The sequence below is a fragment of the Calonectris borealis genome, chromosome 3, assembly GCF_964195595.1.
Source record: "Calonectris borealis chromosome 3, bCalBor7.hap1.2, whole genome shotgun sequence".
In the NCBI taxonomy this organism is placed as follows: domain Eukaryota; kingdom Metazoa; phylum Chordata; class Aves; order Procellariiformes; family Procellariidae; genus Calonectris; species Calonectris borealis.
Genome location: NC_134314.1, coordinates 116,958,464 through 116,977,926, shown reverse-complemented (window position 1 = coordinate 116,977,926; position 19,463 = coordinate 116,958,464). Strand labels below are relative to the sequence as shown.

Below are 19,463 nucleotides of genomic sequence, written 5' to 3'. Positions count from 1 at the left end.
CCTAGAGGGGGAAGAGCACAAAGCCTGGCAAAACAGATCCTCGCAGGCACGCACACCACCAGCAGCATCCCCAGCTCGTTACAAAAACATTAACCCTCTGTCCCTGGCACACTGGTGCATCATGCATATCCTGAATTACACACGAATATGCCTCTAAATGGAGAGTAAAAAGTTACTCTCATTTGCACAGAAGGACTCATCTAAAAATAAGAAAACAGTGTACCAAAGGCTTGAAAATACGCTGCAGTTCAGCACGCGTTCAGCTGGGTTTTCCTTCTTAAAATATGTAACAAGACAAAGTGGTCAGGCCAAACAGGCTTTTTTTTTGCTGTTTTTACGGCATTTATCTACAGCTTTTCCGATGATCTGAAAACAGAATTTATGGGGACAAAAGGGACTACTCAGTTACATTGCCACTGCAAACACATATTCTCAGCGGGACCAAAATAACTATACCTGTTTCTTTTCAGTAATTCACATGTATGAACTTACAAGGGGAAAAAAGCCAAATTGGAAAAAAATTGTTTTATTTCATGTTTTATGTTTTTTTCTCATTTCTTTTAGAATGCAAACTGCTGTCTTTCAATTTGCCATGAGAAACCTCCCATGGAAAGGAGGGCAGCCACGTATTTGCAGTCCAGCCTGTTTTACACCCCCTCCACCACTGCTGCTATTGCCGTCCCAAAGCCTCGGGACAGGCATCGCACTAGCATTTATCAGTAAAACAGCAGCTCTTGCTGAGTGTGGTGCAAAGATAGTGGGAATCTCTGCACCGACTTCAGTGACCTTTGGATCAAATGCACTAAAATATCAGTGTTACGTGCCAGCAGCAAGACACCAGAGGAATATAACTCTCTGCTGAAAAAATGGAGAAGCTACAGATTTGCATTTTTCTTTGCCTTTTTTTTTTTTTTTAAACACAGAATATGTCCTTGCTAATACTTGCTGCATGATACATAACTCCTTTTTTTCCTCCCAGCCTCTTTCCTTGTGTAAGAGGAAAAGCAAAGGCTCACGATGAAAGCTGACGCTGTAGGTGCAATCCTGCAAAGAGATTAGCGTGGGAGGACACTTCTGCCTGTGCAGAATCCCACTGAAGTCAAGGGGCCGTAAGCTCTGCCCACACAGCTCTCTTTGCCTCAGCTAATATTACAACGTTGGTTTATTCAAGCTGCAAGTTCAAAATTCATCCTAGAGATGAATACAGGCAATCGAATACGAGCTCTGCATTATGGTCAAAGCACCTCACCTGAATTCATCTGTTTAAAAGTCTAATCAGGACAGATCAGGACACCAGTTCCCAACATGATCCCAAAACCAGCCTTGCCATGAAGATTGTTTTAACGCATGGCACTTTATAGTCTTCTTGACAGGCATCATGTTGAACCCTATCTTTTTTTAGAAAGGTAAAAGATTCAAAGAAAAGTCACCTAATTTTCGTTGACCTCTCGTTCTCAATTCAAGGGCAAGTGGTACTGAAGTAGAAATCATTTCCATAACTGAATTGCTGAGCAGTCATTTAACAATTAAGAAGTGATCTGCTCGGCACATGAAAACTGAATATGAAAATAAGCATGTGAGAATTGGAGATACCTCTGCACAAAGAAAGGTTGCAACTCCTCCACGTCAGATATTTAATTGGTTATCTCTTTCTTTTTTTCCCCATGAACAAGGGGACGAGAGGGTGATGAAATATAGAAGAACTTAACCACTTCTCCAGAGGAAAATGGAGATGATGTGAACAGCCCATTTAGCTTTCTGTGTCTTTGCAGCAGAGGAGAAGTCTCTCTTTTTTTTCTCTCCACAACAGCAACCTTTCTTTTTTGGTCTGCATCCACAGTTTGGACATCAGCATTTAGCACAACGGAGGCATTTCTCGTTGGTAGTACATCTGTAATGCCGCAGCCTTGTTCTCCTGCATCAACAAAATGTAAGATTTGTGACCGGTTCCCCTTGGCAGATGTAAGGTCATCACTCTTGCTGTAGGACTGCGAGAAATAGGATGTGTTTCACCTCCTTCCCACTCCTGCCATCAGACTAAACATGTCCTAAGGACCAACCTAAGCACCGAGGACCTTTCTTCGTGGACCTCATACTGGCCTGGCACATCACAGCCATGAGGGTGCAGTGACACCACCCCGTGTCTTCTCACTTCAGGTCTTGAGTGGAGGGACAAGAACCAAGTCACCAAGAGTAGCAGCTCTCGGAAAAAAGAAAAGTGAATTGTGCTGTCATTTAAGGTAGGGAGAAGAGCAGAATTACAAAACCCAGCGCTCCCCCTGCCTCAAGGAAGCAGGGAACGGGAGGAGGATGTGCAATACTGAACGCTGTTGCCTGGTTTTAGACAGCTGTCCTAAAGCCAAAGTATAATAAAATCTGTGAGTGAGCCTGTGTCCTTAAAAGTGCATGTTTCTTCTCCTTTCAAACATCAAAGTACTACACCTTTTGAATCCTTGCAAACCTAGGGGTTTGTACCGATGGCTGATCTTTCTGCTGCGCACTAACAAAGCCAGAACTAACAGGGCACCGTAGTAATAAAAATACTTGTTTCTGGTTTAAATACCATGCTTTTCAGTTTCCCTGCTTACTGTCCTACCAAAGGGCTGGGAGGTAGTGGAGATTGTACGGAAAGATTTGGACTATTTTGGGGGCTAGCAGGGCAAAAAGGGGCCTGCATATAAAGGAAAAAATGGCAACGAGAACAGGGAACATCTGCCTCCCCTCCTTGCAGGGTTTTCACATCTCTCCTCACCCTGCTAGTGCCTATTATGTCTTTCTATGTCTACTACGTCTTTCTCCAAGGTTAGGAGAGAACAGTTAGCACAGATTTTGCAGCAGCAGTAAATAATTAATTTTTCAGGTTTATTTCCTCCCATTCCTTACGCTTGCTTTTATCTGCACCGCTGCTGAATGCCAAACAGGGATGTTCACTGACCATCCAACACTGGCACCCCTGGCTTTCCCTTCCTTTGCAAGCCTTTACCGCTCACACGGAGCTCAGAGAGGCTTACAAAATCCAAACGACTCCTTCTCCGAAGCATCATTCCGCCTCCCCTTCAGAGATTTAAAAAAAACCTCATCTTGGCTATATTAATTAGCAAAGCTGGGTTCAACTCATGTTAGCTGTTGTTTGTATCTACCACAAAACTGTAGTGATTAATTTCTCGGAGCCTGCCAAACCGTTTGCAGGAAGAGGGCAGGACGATGCATCGGCGTCACTGCAGACGAAGAGAGAGGTGTGTTGGCAGGGCTGCGCGGAGAATGCCAGCGTGAGCTTACCTGCATTATGCTTGATGCAAAGCCAAAAGCGGCGTTTCGTTTTCAGGAGGACTAAATTTGCTCATAAATTGAAAAGCAAGTTTGATAAATAGCTAAGAAGTTGTAAGGAAAATGGACTCGGTGGCATGCTGGGCTTATTGCATTCATTTCGCTCCACCATAGGCTCGGCAATGTACCACTGGACATTATAAAATGTGCCATTATCCTGAGATAAAGTATGCTGGGAAGCAGCTTTACATTTGGAACAGCCTTTCTCCCCCCAAGCCCAATTAACAATTTTGGAAACAAATTGTAGATACATAAAGAAAATTTTACTACTAAAAATTTCTAAATTTTTCTAAAATATCAGCCTGGGTTATAAAAAGTGCATTCATGCTATAGAGCTCCTAAAATAACCACGGAGTGACGATGCCATTTTTGACCTCCTTCGATTGATTCTCCAATAAACAAGTTCTTGATGAGAACTCAGCATTATCATTTAATGGGTTTGTGCTACTTCTGTATGCACCCATTTAACAAAGGACTGTAATTAAATGCTGATAAAATACCTTATCTTGACATTACAGACCTCAGCTTCTCATTTCAAACCAATGCGGTGGCAGCAATAGGTTTTTGTTTGGGTTTGTTGTTGTTGTTGTGGCAGCAGAGCAGGGGAGGACACCACGCACCACGAGCATCCCCTGCACCAAAAAAGTAACAAGAAAAGAGTAACTTCCAAAAAAGTAACTTCCACTATAGCTTTTAACAAAGCCAGTCAGTCACATGAAGAAATCAAACACATCTTTGGTGCACTATAAAAACACAACCACAGACCCCCGCTGAAAAACATCCCAGAGATGCTTTCCAGAAGAAACTTCTAATGTGCTGTTGAATCCTGTGCTACTGTAAAGGGGTTGATACAGATTTCAGGCCACTGCTGAATTTTAAACAATAAAATAGGTACAGACAACATTAGACTTGGCTTTTTCTTTTTTAACCTCATTGGGTTTATCTTATCACACTGCTCTTCTCAATATGATTTCACTCTTTCTTCCCTCCATCATTGCAAATGAGTGGACAAACTGTTCAGTGGTCGTCTTTGAAGGTGGGTATACTAGCTTGGCTGTGTTGATATACAGAAATATGTATTTCTAAGTTTCTTTATATATTATCTCATCAGATTTGAGGAAATTCTGACACAGCAGTTTTGGATATCATTAAAAAAACCCCAATGTCACCAAACTAAAAAAAAAAGGTTCAGAGATATGTGAACTCTTTGGGAGGACGGATAGCAAAGTGTCTGCAATAGCTGGCAAAACTCTGCCTAACATTTCTCCCCTCTGCCAAGAAGAGTTGTCCTTCACTGAACCGGGGATACCGTATCCCTGACTTGTATAATTTTCCCTGTAACATCAGGCAATCCTACGCAACTTTTTGACCTTACAACAGATTTAGACACCACTGAGGCTGAAACCAGGCAAATTTGAGCGATGCCTGCAGAGTTATACCCGACAATGACCACCCCTACACTTCACCCAAGCACATCGGACACTGAATTCGCAGGCAGTCCTGTATCACGCCTCAAATGCATCCTCCCTGTCACAGGTCACCACCTCTTTTTGACTCAGGTGGTTAGCCTGTATTTTGGGGTCTCTTAAAAGCGAAAGCTGACGTAAACCGAGAAATGCGCGTCTGTGCATATACACACTTCGTATATATGCGCCCACAAATGTATACCTACAGGCACCGAGTTTTGTTCAACAAGATGCGATACGGAATCAAACACCAGGACGTTTCTTTGCCTCCACTTCCAAGCTTCCTTCCAGTCAACGCTCCCTGTGAAAATAAAAAGCTCTTCTCCATTCCCATCACACAACTACCCCGAAGCTTTGTGAAAACCAAAGGTTCTGCTTTTGACGTGACAACCTCTCTGCATCAAGCCTCGTCATCCGTATGATTTCTGACTAGCTTTTGTGTGCCCTATTTGTGGCAGGTGGCTTTTTCCAAAAGGAGGTGATGATCATAGCCAGTCTCTTACCACCGGCCTTCGGGGCGTCACGGGCACTGGGAAGTACACACGGTGGCCCACACTGTGGGAAGGTCTTGACCAAAAGTTTAACTGGCACCTGGGAAACCACATTTTGGATGAGGGGCTAAGAGCTTGAAGGTGTTCCATTAGGACAGCCATTGCCCCGCTAGATGGGGAGCTGGGCCTGGGAGAGCACAGTCACATCCCGGGCTGGAAAGACTCGATGGTCAACCCTGAGCAGCAACTTCACGGATGCATCTGAAGCTCAGACAGCACGAGGCCCTACAGGACTCTTCCTCGAGGGAAAAAACAAGTTGGGATGAGAACAGACCCGGCCGTTCAGCGCTTGAGGTTTTCCTTGCTGGAAACCTCTGCCAACCCTGGGTAGATAACGCGCTCTCCTCCCTCCACTGTCCTCCCGCGCTGCTCTTGATGAATGCGTGTGATGAAATCTCCACCATGAAATCTCCGAGAAAGCCAAAATCTTCCTGAACAGGGGACTAATTTTAGTGCTCCCACTACAGATGAGCCTCAAAACCACGGAGCAGTACTTGCACTGCATCACTGTAGAGGAGTTAAGGAGGAGGCAAGAGGGTCACTGTCCATGACTTTGTCATGGGCCAGGTTAAAAAACACCCCAGACAGTATTTTCCACCTGGACCAGTCCTCCAATGCAACTCCCTTCTTCTTGCTAGTTTTTGGTTGCCTTGGATTCTGTGTCTCAAAATGGTCATGAATAGGAAATAATAAGCAAATACAACATCTCCACTTATTCCTACCATACGTTATACATTCTTTGTGAGCAAAACGACCAGGACTTTTTAAAATTGTGGCGAAGCATATTTTTAACTGTTACTAAAGATATAGTGAGTCATTAATGATCTGGGCGCCAGAAGACTGTGCTTTCTGAAGTCATCACTGCTCATTATTTCAAGAAAACAATTAGTCAAAATTAAAAACGAAGCCCTAGAGCTTCCAGGAACTGGATACTGTTCTTTGAATCATTCATGAACAGGATGGAGACAATAAAGGCCGTCTGGACCATCCCCTCACCCCTTTGTAATGGGTATAATAACTAAAGACAATTTCATCAGTAAGGGACAATAAAAATATAGATTCCCTTCAGGAGCTCCGGATGGGGAGGATGGAGGGGTGGAAACACTGAAAAATGATTCTTATTTACTGACCTGGCTGCATTAAACTCCAAGCTACATACTTTTTATTTTTAAACAAGAGTCTTAAGCATCTAAAAATAATAGCCTGAGAGGAATACTCATACTGGAAAACCAAGGCAATAAGTTAAAAAAAAAAAAAGTAGTGTTTAAAACTGGGATTAGACTTTTTCAAGACAAGACATTTAGAAGATAGTGTATTACCAGAAACAGAACTGAAGCCATTTCTTTTCATTAAAAAATGAATCACCATACTTTTCCCCAGCTATAACCCATTTATCTGACTATGAGGAGCCAGCATTTGATGTTCTAATCTCTACAGATTCACCCACTAAAATATAACTACTGCAGGGGCAAAAAACCCCTGGTACCTGTGTCTAAAGCACTGGTAGCACCATCTGAAGTTCTTTAGTCTCAGAATAGCAGCATCTGTAAGGACAGATGCACTCTGCTCAATGAGATTTATTGCTATTAGATAAAATGGCCAGAAAAGCAGCTTTACTAATTTTTTGTCTCAGATAAAAGCTCTAATCATTGTCCTCTTAGTTTTCAGCTATAAAGGGCAAAACGGAGTTGGTTTGTTTTTTTTTTTTTTTAAGGAAAAAAACGAAACAAAAAACCCAAACCCACCATATGTTTGGAGTTTTGGTTACATCACCCCTCCCCGCGCCCTCGCTGACCCGAGAGCCAGGCTGCCGCAGCGAGACCTCACCGCAGGCGCAGGCGCGTGCCATCAGCGGACAGCTCCCAAACAGGGGAAGCAACCCGCGCAGTTGCTCACCTGGGTCTGAATTTACTTACAGAAAGAAAAAAAAAATTGGTTTATTCCTCAAAGGAGGGCTAGGGAATCTGGATCGTGAAGCCCAGGGGATATTTTTCCCTAAGGATACCTTTCAGTTTGCAACTTTTTGTGCTTAGTCTGTGATCTACTTTTTCCTCCTGCCCTAGACTCTCTGACAGGGCTTGTCTCCGCGTGATTCAGAGCAGGCATTTCGGGACTCTTCACTGACAGCAGGAAACACAATTATCAAGTGGAAAAAAGATGAATCCTCTACCAAGCCGAGTTTCACATCTCTTCTTCAGAAAAGATGGCATCAGCACCCCCAAAAAAATGAATCATTTGAATGTGTTACATTCAGTTCATATCTGAAACATCCCCCTCGATAACCTCTTGTCAGACTGCTGACATTTTCTGGTGGCGAGCAACCGTTCTAATGCCAGTGTTAAAAGCACAGAAATATTATAAATATATAATGAAGCCTGAGAAGAGCCGCTTGCTGTTCTTTCTGCTGACTTAAACATCACACTTTGGTTTGCAGTCCAGAACGTCCCACAATGACAGCAAAGCAAGTAGCTGGCCAAGGATTAAATCTAACACTAAATCTAACTTGTCTTCCTCTTTTTCACGCTGGCGGAACACCCTCTCCAGTCTCTATCTCATGTCATCAATATCACAAACTTCTCTATTTTAGCTTTTCTGATTCGTATCTCATCTCTCCGTCTCTGCAGAAATAGAGAAGACCACCACTTGCTGCTTTGATTACAATACCCCTTCCTTGGGACAGCCTTTGGTGTACGTTTAAGGCATCTTTACGTTCAAATTGCAATAAAACATTTACTCCTACCAGGGTGACTATGTGATCACAGCAAAGAGAGTGGAAAGAAAAACCAATGTAGAAGAACAGTATTTATTATTTAAAAAAAGAAGTTGTTTCTTCTTCTTAATCTTCCCTTGTTGCTTTCCATTAGCAGTTTGGTAACTAGAGAACATTTCTTACAACACGTTTTCAACACGCCTAATGCAGTGGGTTTTATCCTGGAATCCTTGAACCACTTTCAAGAGACGAGGGAGAGTTAACTAAGGAAACTAATTTCATGGGTTTGCTCTGGAGCCACTTGCGTGTGCCACTTCCAAAGGGTCCAGTACCTCCAGCAAAATATTTTGGGCTCCACAACTCAAAAAAGATGATCCCACACTACAGGCACCATCCCAAGACTATATGAAATGAAAAGGGGCTTAATCCAGGCCATGTGCTATACTCATTTTGGGATCATGTCACTTCTATCCTTAATACTGCTGTTTTGCTGGTTTTTTGGTCCGTTATCCATGGATTGAGCATCTCCTACGGGGCATTTAATAGAAGCAGTATTTAAAAAGCAGTCCTACAGCTACTGGTGGATCTGCTGGTTAATATTTATACTCTGATAAAAGCAGCTTTGAAAAGGCACTTTTTCAGCCACATGTACAAATGTTAATGATTAATGTGCTTCTGCCTGAAGAGGGGAGGAGGAACAAGTGTAGCAAAAAGATAACAATAGTAGGAAAAAGGTTGTTAGGGAAAAAAGGTGTAAAGGTCAAAGAATGGAGGAATGGTCCACCCTGAGAGCTACTAAGTGTAGCAGCTCACAGTAAATGAAGGACGGTACAGTTTCATTTTGGGGAGAAGACAATTTGCCAGTCAGTACAAAACTTCACTACAGCAATTTTCCAACTTACCAAATTGGTCCACAGAAAAAACCAATTTTTTCAGGTGCTTTTGCTGCCTTTCATAGATGACACAACCAGGCAGCACTCTTTGAAGTAAATACAGAAATGTTTCTTGTTGGGAGGGGAGAAAACCCCTGCAAAACGTTTACGGCTCCTTTCATATCAGGCACTACAGATGTAACTGCCTAACGTTCACGAAAGACTTCTAGCTGGAGAAATCAAAATTAGACTGTACTTTCTTCCTCTTTCTTTTAGCGAACAAGCAGACGTAACAGGGCATCTGAATGAGCCATCTGAGACTTAATTTCCGTGAAACACAATACAACTTAGGATGGAAAAGCAAAATTTGAAGCAGCCTTTAAACAAAGTCTCCTATTCAGAAATACTCTTCAATACCTTAGCATGATTTTGAAGGTTTGTTAATGCGTTAAAGTATTTCTTATCAAATGGCACGCATCAGAAAAAGCCTGAAACGTGATCGGACTTTTCAGCAGTTTTGCTCCTCGCGTGACAAAACACCACTCCTGGCTGGGGAGGGGGGGGTTCCTCCTTGATGGCCCTTTCTGAGAAAGGGCTATCAGAAAGCTGCCATCTCCCACTGCACAACAACAGAGCCACTGCGCTGAACTGCTCTGCTGGAGGTCTTCCTCATCTGCTTCTTTGAAGTTTCCTCTTGTTTAACCCAAAAAGTTCTTAAAATTGCCCTGCCATGTGCCTGGAGCTCTTAGGAAAAGCACAGGCAGGAAGGCTCGTACAAAGCGCCCCACTCGTATGAAGAGAACAATAAGGCATGGGTGTATTTTAAATATCTAATCAAGGACCGGTTTTACTGTCAGAATTTTATATTACCAAGAATTCTTATTACTAGAATTCTATTATCAAGGACTGGTTTTATTACCAGAATTTTATATTCTGCACTATTTGGATGGACGGCACAAGAAAGCAAACATCCCTAATTCAATAATGTGAATCCTACCACAGCAAGGAAGTTCACGCAAAACTTTTGCTTTAATGCCTGAGCCGGTCCGGTTATTTGAAACAGAGATGCCAGTTCACAGGGCAAGCAACTACCTTTAGAGTTTCAAACCCAGAAATTCAGTAATCCATTAGCAGTTATTAGTCTTCCATTTAATTTCTGATGCCCTTACTGTTTTGCTCATGGATTATCCAGCTCTGCATTAAAAATTGTAGACATAGCATCAGACTCATATTACACAAAGCCATAACGCATTCAGTGTGAGAACAGTTTGATTAAGATTGCAAACCTGTTGCATAAGCTTTACAGAAAACTGGATTGTGCGTGGATTTCATCTTGATCAATGTGTCTAGCCTATAATCTAGTTTCCAAAAATGTCACTGTAGTTCCCTCTTTGTAAGAAAAAGAACTTGAAAATGTTTGAGAGGAGCTGATGAGATGATACTTGCTGTGAGTAAGAATGTTTATATTGGTGATGAATTAATGTTTGCATAAATGTTTGTGTGACATGGTGGTTTTCTTCCTTCAGTGAGCTTTACATGAATTTTATATGTATTTACCATCTATTAATGATGGTACCTATAAAACCAGATTGATTTCCATTTAAAAAAAAGAATTTTAAAGAAGCAGGGAAGGACCTCACAAATCAATTGCCTCTGTCAGATGACAACAACCAGACTTGTTTTTAAGTAACTGGACTTGTTTTTAAGTCATGGTTTAGCAAGGGATCAATACAAGCTGGCAATGGCAGCTAAGAGCCAAATTCAAGCCCGGATGAATTTTCATAGCTGCGAGATAGGCTTTTGCATCTTAAAACTTGGAGGAAGGTGAAGGGATGTGAAAGACCCAAGATTATGGCCAAGGAATCTTTCAGATCCTCAAATCTACAGAAGAAAAATTACATCTGAGAGTTGTCACCTTAGAAAATGAAGTCTCGGCAGCAAGCAATCCCATCCCTCCTCCCGCCCAAATCAAGCGGTGGCTCTGCGAATCTCTCTGCGCTGGGGAGGACTGATCACTAATGACCAGGAGAAACAATAGGCAGAACTAAAAACAATGGGATCGGCTCCCGTCTGCAGCTCCAGACATTGTTCCGGAGCATCCATGAGCCTGAAGGAATTTTAAGTCCCTTTCACCTATATTTGACTTTTTTTTTAAAGGGGTGCCTATGAGTGCATGTGAGCACCAATCAAGTACTTGTGAGGAAAGCTCCTGGCCTGACAAAGGCATTTCTCCTGCTTTTCAGTTTTTACAGCACGTGCTTTTGAGATTAATGCTCTTTCCACATGTGTTAAACGGCACAAATCCAAAATACAATTCAAACCTGAGACTACAAACTTCTGCTATTATATCTGGCAATCTTTATTAATGCAAGGCTTGAATATTCTCAGTAGATTAAGGAAGTGCCAGCGTAATGCCCTACGCTGCTGTGAAAGTGCCTTGCTCCAATGCATTTTATGCTCATTTGAAGGTTTCATTAGCAACAATTTTTTTTTTAAGCTACAAAAGTTTGTTTTTCTTAAGCCTTGAAGTACCTGCCAGTATTTTTTTTCCTGGAAAAAATGGCACACTTCTTACTTGCACATCTTGGAAAACCTTACAGGTTAAAGATGGACAGAGCAAGACACTCAATATCCCAATCAATATAGCACTCAATGTGCTAAATTTCAAGAGGTTGGTAGTAAACTCACCCATGAAATATTATCTGGGAATCTCAGTGTATAGGTTAAGAAGTGCATGGCAAGAGAGAAAAGAAACCCCTGGTTTCATTTGATGAGACTACTTGGGCTGCAACCTACTGGCTCGGGCCCTTCCTGATCCAAGTAGTTGATCCTTCTGCACATTAGAAATTCGCTTGGCATCACCAGAAAGCTTCACCACTTCTTTTTTATAATTCTGTTTATTGATGCCTATCAAGATGTTTGTTCTAAAAAATTTAGGAAATGGAGGTCTATGGAATCTGCTAATGAAAGGTTTATTACATTTAATTGAGGCTGATGTTGCATCTCGGTTGGGTTTATTCATTCATGCTATTAAACACAGATGGGTTATTGTATCATTAGCAAATTATGTAAAACAATCAATATTCTGTAACATGAAAAGCGAAGTTATTTTGGGCAATCAATGTAAAAAAAGGCACAATACATCTCCATAGCCCTTCCAATTTTGCTCCCTGGGTGCATTTGTTTTAGCAGCTTCCCTTGCTATCTACGTCTTGAATCTTCTCACAACTGCGATCCACAAAAACACTGACAGAGTAACTAAACACAAATTTCAAGTTACGAAACAAAGTTGTTCACATTTGCTGGTAAAACAATCCCTGTTCGTGTCGGAGCAAGCTTCAAAACACCTCCGTTAACTCACGCCGCAGATAAAGCTCTAAAAATAGTTTGCCCTTAGGAGACTTTTGACCAAAACAAATTATCCAGTTTAATAAGCATCATTCCCTCCTTATCCTCCAAATGTTATGCCCGCCAAAGGAATTAGAAACAAAACCAGCAGTTTTATCTTCCTCGAAAGTACCAAACCCTCAGGCTCCTAACAGAGTTCCAGCTCGGAGGAGTGCAACAGCCTGAGCTATACGGTGTCAGAAATGAAAGCCAGAAAATGGTTAATTAGCTCTTCAAGTATCTGAAAGGGTAGGATATATCATAGTCGACAATTCCACAAGTTCAACCTGAACTCCTGGTGCTGGATTATTGATTGTTAACGTTCTCCTCAAAGCACAGGATTACAAATATTCCTCCTGAAGCTTGTCATTGAGCATCCAGAATAAGCTCCAGAACAAACCCAAAATTGAAAATATTTTAAGAAACAGATGACTGTGAAAAATACAGAGTGAAGACAAGAAAAGACCGTGACTTTCAATGAGGCTTTTCATTACAACATCCATGCCTGAACAATCTGCTTTTCTCCCAAGTGTTGTTAAATGGTCACTTCAAGTTCTGTGTTTCAAAAATTCCCTCTTCCACTACCAGGATATTTACTGGTAATAAAACCTGATGCTTTTTTCACGCCAAACGTGTCACAGAAACTTTTGGTACAGGTGGCTTTTCTGTGGAGCTGGTTTCATTGTCAGTCTTGGGCATCTCACTCAAAATAGATATCCCCCGCCCCAAATCCCAGAAATCAACCCAAATTTGCAGATTACCAGCCTACTATGTCCACCAGATGCACTATTTTAAAATACCACATTTGTTGACAAAACTTCACCTCCGAGTTCCCTGACTTGCTTATTTTGGCTCAAACACTACTGCTTATATTGGCTGAGGCACTAATGAGAAAAAATCTTTTTGTGTAGCTATAGTCGAAGAACAACTCTTATTAAATCCTGCTGTGCACCCTTGCAAAGCTACTTGCCGGTAATTTCCACACTATGCACGTTTCTTGCTTTGAAATACATGTATGCTTTATGCTATGCAATGCATTTCTACCTAATACATTGTCAAAAATAGAAATTATTAACAGCAGATTCTTAAGGCTTTAGCTTAATAGGAATTTACAGCCGTATTTGTAATTTATCTCTGTGAGGGACAAGTCATCAACCTTCTTCAGAAAGACCCTGAAAATCATCAGAATAACCAATGTCTGAAGATAGAGAATTACAGAGGAAGAAGAGATGCATTTAATTAAAACAATGTAAAATGGAGTGTAAGTGGTTATTTACATATAGTTTAAATACTCACAGGAGGAGTGGGAAGACAGCTGGGTAAATAGGGAACACCATCAGTTTCTCCCTCCTTAAAGACAGAGGGTACTCACAACCAATTTTAAGAATTAAGTATCATTTGAAGGGATAACAATTATTTTTGCAGCAAAGCTTAGTAATAAAATAAGCACAAAATATCAGAATACTTTTCTAAAATTGCAATGAATTCCAAATTTCCTGAATAACAGTAATCATTAAATATTTTTGCATTTTACAAGATTTATCACTGAAGTAATAAAGTGAATTCTTAGAAATAAGTACTTTCATTCAGAAATAATAAAAACCAAATTTGTAAATGCCTAAGCTATAATTTTGTTTGTTTTTACAAGGCTGATGATTTCATAAAATACAGCGTTTGCTGGACCCAAATCATGCACTGACTATTTAGCTACAACTGCTCTGTTCACAAAAGTATCCGTTAATATACTTTAATAAAAGTATTATCTACACGCTTAGACTGCATTAGTGGTTTATGTTATAGCCTCTTGAGCTCACAAGGAGCCACGCTCCAACAGTTAACATGTGCATGGTCAACACGTGTGCTGGAGCATGCAATGAAGTGAGCAAGTCCACAGCCAGCGCTTCCACGTGATTTAGCACCTTCACTTCGATCCTGAATATTTTTGACTCCTTCAAGAAAGGACAAGATTAATTCTCTTCTCAAAGTGTTCACTGAGAGTAAATAAAAATGAAGCCCATCCTACCAATAGCATATTATTAAACAGAATAACACAATTGGGAAAGAAGGCGTGTGAGAGTTCGATTATCGGACACCCAAGATTGTGGCAAGCAAGCCATAGGAAACAAAAAACATATTTAAGACAAGACTGAAGGGTCCCCAAATGTATTAAAAAACCCTCCCAGAAAATGAAGCTTATCAATGAAGGGATGGGTGATGGACACCTCACGTGTCTTCTCAAACCGGGCACATACCGATGGGCAGCGCTGTGCTTGCTGCTTGAAACCACTGGTCTGAAATGGAGCGGTTCTTGCGCAATACGGCCAGTGTTTGAGAAAAACATATCACGAGCTAAAAATAATTTGTAATCTTTAACGCTCGTCACTAACTTCATATCAGGTCTGTGATGGAAACTTTCCAAAACAGTTATCGGATTCATTTCTGAAGTAGCCGGATAATGACATTTCAGATATTTTGATTTTTCTTTCTCAAGAGCAGGCTAAAAACCTAAACACACACAAGACTGGATACGGTATGAGAAAGTGTTAACTCACCTCAGCTTTTTTATTCTTCATAAAACAACAACAAAACCGCAGGACACTGATGGAAACAGCTTTAGGACGTGCAATCTAAGAGTCTTTGAAGGCTGTTAACCAGCAGCACAAGAAAACGCATGCAGGAGACTTAAGCCCAGCACAACAAGAGGAAAAAGCATCACCGAATGACGCAGGTTGCAATCTTGTCAAAGACATTTTCTAAATAAAGAGGCAAGATCTGCTGCCAAAATGAGCCTGAGGTAACTTCAGACGATGGCAATACGCCGCGTCTCACCAATAAACTTGTCTCTTAAACCAAAGGACTGTGTCGCTGCTTGAGTAACTTCAGGAGGGAAAAGCAAACATGTAATTGCCAATAAAAACCTCACCACACACTTGATGTGTGTTGTCCAAAAAACAAAGTCCAAGCTATTTATGTTTATCTGAACAGCAGGAGATGTGAGCCTTCCTCCCTCAGCGGTGGAAGCCGGGAACGTGCCTGGGGCCCTGACACCGGGATGAGGGGCCGGGCCGGTTCACGCTCTGAGCACGGCTTCAGATCAGCAAATGTCCCTAAAGCTTTTCGGGAGATCTAGATGTACCATGGTTGAGGAACCACATGGCATCCAGTTGTGGGGATGTCATGGGTGGCTGCCATGACACCTCCACAAAGCTCTGGTGCAACACTCAGTGCTGCGGACAACACCTTGGAAGCCCTCTCCCTGGGAAAACGTCCCCTGCCCCGAAACCTTTTTCAACGACCCATTTGTAAACCATAACATCAGCATCAGGCATCAGCATCTGGATAGTTAAGTCGGCAAGAAGTGGCTGGAAACGGCCCCCATCAAGTACCATCGCAGTTGGGCAGGCAAAGCCTGGCTGAAAACCCAAGTGTCCGCAACTGCTGCCCAGCTGGCCAGACAGGGCTGCTTGCAAGGGCTCGGCCTCCTGCACTTTACCAGACAAAAACGTCTTTCTTGGGAGATGTAACTTTATAACCAGGCACTATAACAAGGACTGCAATTCAGTGCCCAGAAAACAATAGACGACCCGATCCGTCCCAGGTGAACTCGCCGAACAGCGATCTGAATAAATAAAGCGTAAGGCAAGCAAAGTTATAGCTATCAGGGCCTTGTTTTTCATGTAGCAAAGCCAAAAAGTACTAAATTTAAACACTGAAAATAAAGGAGACGCTGTTCCAGTTCTTCTTCATGAGATGTTCTGCCCCACTACTCTTATTTCACAAGCCAACGTGAGAGAAGGTGAATTTTGTAGGAAAACATCTCTTTCCCTGCTAGAAAGAGGAGAGAGAGTCCTCTGACCCCCAACTGCACAGCCGCCGCGATGCCAGGGAAAAGGGCTTCATCCCTCCCAGGCTTTGTGCACGCATGCACACCGTTACACACCTCTGCAAAAAATCACTTTGCAGAGTTAACTTACAAATGTTTGGGTTTTTTTTTTTTTACGCCTGGCATTGAACTAACCTTATGTAAGCGCAAACGCAATGATAAATTACTCCACGTGCGCACGGGACAGAAGGCAGAATATCAAATGACAGAAATAGCTCCGTCTCCTTCATTGTTTATTGTTTTTCTCTAATTTTCATTTAAAATGCACTTTAGAGATAAGCACAAAAGAAGACTTTTTTTTTTTTACCCAGGTCAGATACAATGAACTTGTCCTGAAAGAATTTAACCTTACTTTTCAGTCATTCTGCAGAAACACTACCAAAAACAAAGCTTTCCGCATGCTGGGAAGAACAGAAACAAACCTGAAGCTTTAAAAACCATCCGCCGTGAACTGCAGCTCTCCCCGTCCCAAAGCCAAACACTTTGTTCATCCTTGCTGGGCTGCACCGTTCAGCTACTGGCCATCACCTCAACACTTTTTTTTTGCCTTGGTTTGGGTTTTTGTTTGGTTCTTGGGTTTGGTTTTTTTTTTTGGCCATGCAAATACACGCAGAGTATAACAACACAGATGCGTGGATATCTGGAAGGTAACGTTAAATTCAAGGGTACAGCTTCTCCCTCAATACCTGGGTAGAGGGTCGAACAGCAAAGCTGTGGCCGTGTGAGCAGGGGTGAAGACAGGCTTTCCTGCCAGCAGAAACCCTAAGCCATGGACTCCTGCACTTTATATATAAGCCAGCCCTGTTCATTAAGTCCTTCCTGAAGAGGCCCCTGCTCGCTGCTGCTCCTAAACCTAGAAGAGAGAGAAACTCAGAGCTCGGTGGTCAGAAACTCCTCAGCCCGACCTGCAGCTTCCCATTCACTGCAGGTCTTGTGCCAGCAATCCTTCCACTGCAGTTGGTAACACCAAGATGTGAGAATTTGAAAAGTCTTTTTAAGTTGGTATCATTTGCACTACAGGATTTGACTCAATGGCTCCTTCCACAGAAAGCCCCGCAATGAAATCCAGCAAGAGTTTTTCCCTTAGCAAAGAATTAGCTGATACGTAATTTCAAAGGTATATATTTTGTATGTACAAATCTCCTAAGAAGCAAAAATACTTAACGCTTTTTGTCTGGTTTACTATTAATACAAAATATATTTCTGTAAAGTGATAATAATTAAAAAATTACCAATAAAACCTCGACTAAAATTTCCCTCTTTTTGACCTACGCATTTACTTGTATATTTTTTTTAAGGAGGTTTCTGAAACCTGAGTATCAGCAGGGCTGCTCTCTGTCATGAAATTCCCTTACCCAAGGAGTGCACAGGATAAAGAGGCAAACCAGACTAAGTCAAGCTGGAAGTTCAAGATGCAGTCAGCAGGCGTTCCTATGGATTTATCCCTAATGGGAAAACTCCGTAGATAGCGCTGGCCACTTCCTGCTCAAAGGGAAAGGAATTAATTTTACCATTTTACCATAGATCATGTTTGAAAGTTGAATAAATGGGTGGGTTTTAGGATACATTGACATCTTTCAATGAAAAGATAAAACAAACTGTTTAATTCTGTCTGTCTTCAGACATGCTGTCAAATGTGATACACCAGTTTCCTACAGTTTTACAATATAGAACGTTTAAGTCATTTTACTAACCCTACAATAAATCTTTCTTACTATAATGTGAAAATATTGATACAATATTAAATTTAAATTATTCCATATTTTTAAGACGGAAGAATATATTTGCTAAAGATTAATAAAGGCAGAAGAGTCTCAGGCAAAAGAAAGAAAGAAAAACAGAATTAAAGAGGTTTAAATGTTTTTGCGGAAGCATTCACATCTTTGGTTGCAAGTTTAGAAAACTACCCAGAGCCACACAGAAAGACCTCTGTTGGAGACACCTGATCAATTTGTGGATGAAGATTTTATTTCATTTAGAGCATTAGAGGAAAAATTCCCTCTTTTTTTATAAACAGAAAAGTATTTTTCCATTATTTCTATTACAACTTCTATAAATGTGTAACCTTTATCACAAAATTGCTCTCGTCTTGGATTTCCATCTTGTTTTAAAAACTGTCTGAGAAGTCAAAGTGTAAAAGATGAAGTAATACCGCTTCGCACAGGACGAAACAGGACACCCCTCCAACACCAGAGGATAACAATCAGCAAACTCTCAGCTTTTATTTAAGGATGATGTTACAGGCACAGCTATTACAATGTCACCGAGATAACATGAGACAAAGAAATACCTCGCTTTCGTAGCGCACCCTTCCTTTTGATCCCCTTCTTACCACCAGCAACAAAAAGATTAAATAGTGTGACCTACCAAAAAGACGCAGGAAAATGCTGCCAGTCAAAGCATGAGTGCGTGTGATTTTGGAGGGAGACAAGATCATGCAGGATAGGAAAAGATGACAAATGGTCGTCTTCTCCAAGGACGGGCAGTAAAGATACATACTAGTATCACAAAGAAACTTCTCTTTACTGCATCAGTCAAACTTGGAAGATGGCTTTTTGAGATGCCAGCCGAACAACCAACAGTCTTTTACAAATATTTGCTCAATAAACCACACTGAGGGGTATTCACATCAGGTCCAGGTAGCTACGGTGCTTAAGGTAGTCTTTGTCGGGCTAAATTTGCCCTCTGAATCAACCCCGAGTCACTCCCTGGAGTGACTGGAGTCAATCCCTCCACTGACTACACAAGGAACCTACAGAGAGGAGACTCAACACACGCAGTTCAGAAGCGGTTTTGGTCGCCAAAGATTAGGTAGGGAATGAATCTTCCCAGCCACCACCTTGCACTTCTTGGAGGCAGTTGCTCGAATTTTTTTTTTAGTTGTTGGTTTCTTCACTGTTTTTATTCAGATGGGCCATCAGGTCATGTTAGTTTTGTATCCCCCTGGAAAAAGATCTTTTCCAAGGTTATCTCTGACACCCGGGATACAAGCTCCATGAACCTCTTCCCCCTATCAAGAAACTTCAAGGAATAGCCAAAAGGTCTGTAAGTGTATTAGGATCCATAATACAGAGGAAAAAAAACACATTTCTTGCAGATGAAGGCTGCTGCGGGTCCAGCTAAGCTGAAGAACAACAAAGTACTGCTGTATCTCGGGAGATCAGCGTCCATCAGAAATTTCACTGAGGTTCTGGCACTGTACTTTGAAAACAAATCCTCTCCTTCAGCTGCTGGCAGGAGGGGGAACAAACTAAAACCCAAGCAATT

At 41.6% G+C, this 19,463-nt stretch overlaps 2 protein-coding genes across 2 annotated transcripts in view; both read right to left on the bottom strand.

The window, feature by feature from the left end:
• The window catches only part of CRLS1 (cardiolipin synthase 1), an 85,537-nt gene that overhangs the window by 14,902 nt on the left and 51,172 nt on the right, over window positions 1-19,463 (bottom strand). The window contains exons 11-12 of the mRNA XM_075147582.1: window positions 3,828-3,959; window positions 1,594-2,200 (exon numbers count right to left, since the gene is read on the bottom strand). The gene's annotated coding sequence lies outside the window, so the exon portion shown is untranslated. The remainder of the gene's footprint in view (window positions 1-1,593; window positions 2,201-3,827; window positions 3,960-19,463) is intronic.
• The window catches only part of COMMD1 (copper metabolism domain containing 1), a 78,597-nt gene that overhangs the window by 14,902 nt on the left and 44,232 nt on the right, over window positions 1-19,463 (bottom strand). The gene's annotated exons all lie outside the window — the stretch shown is intronic.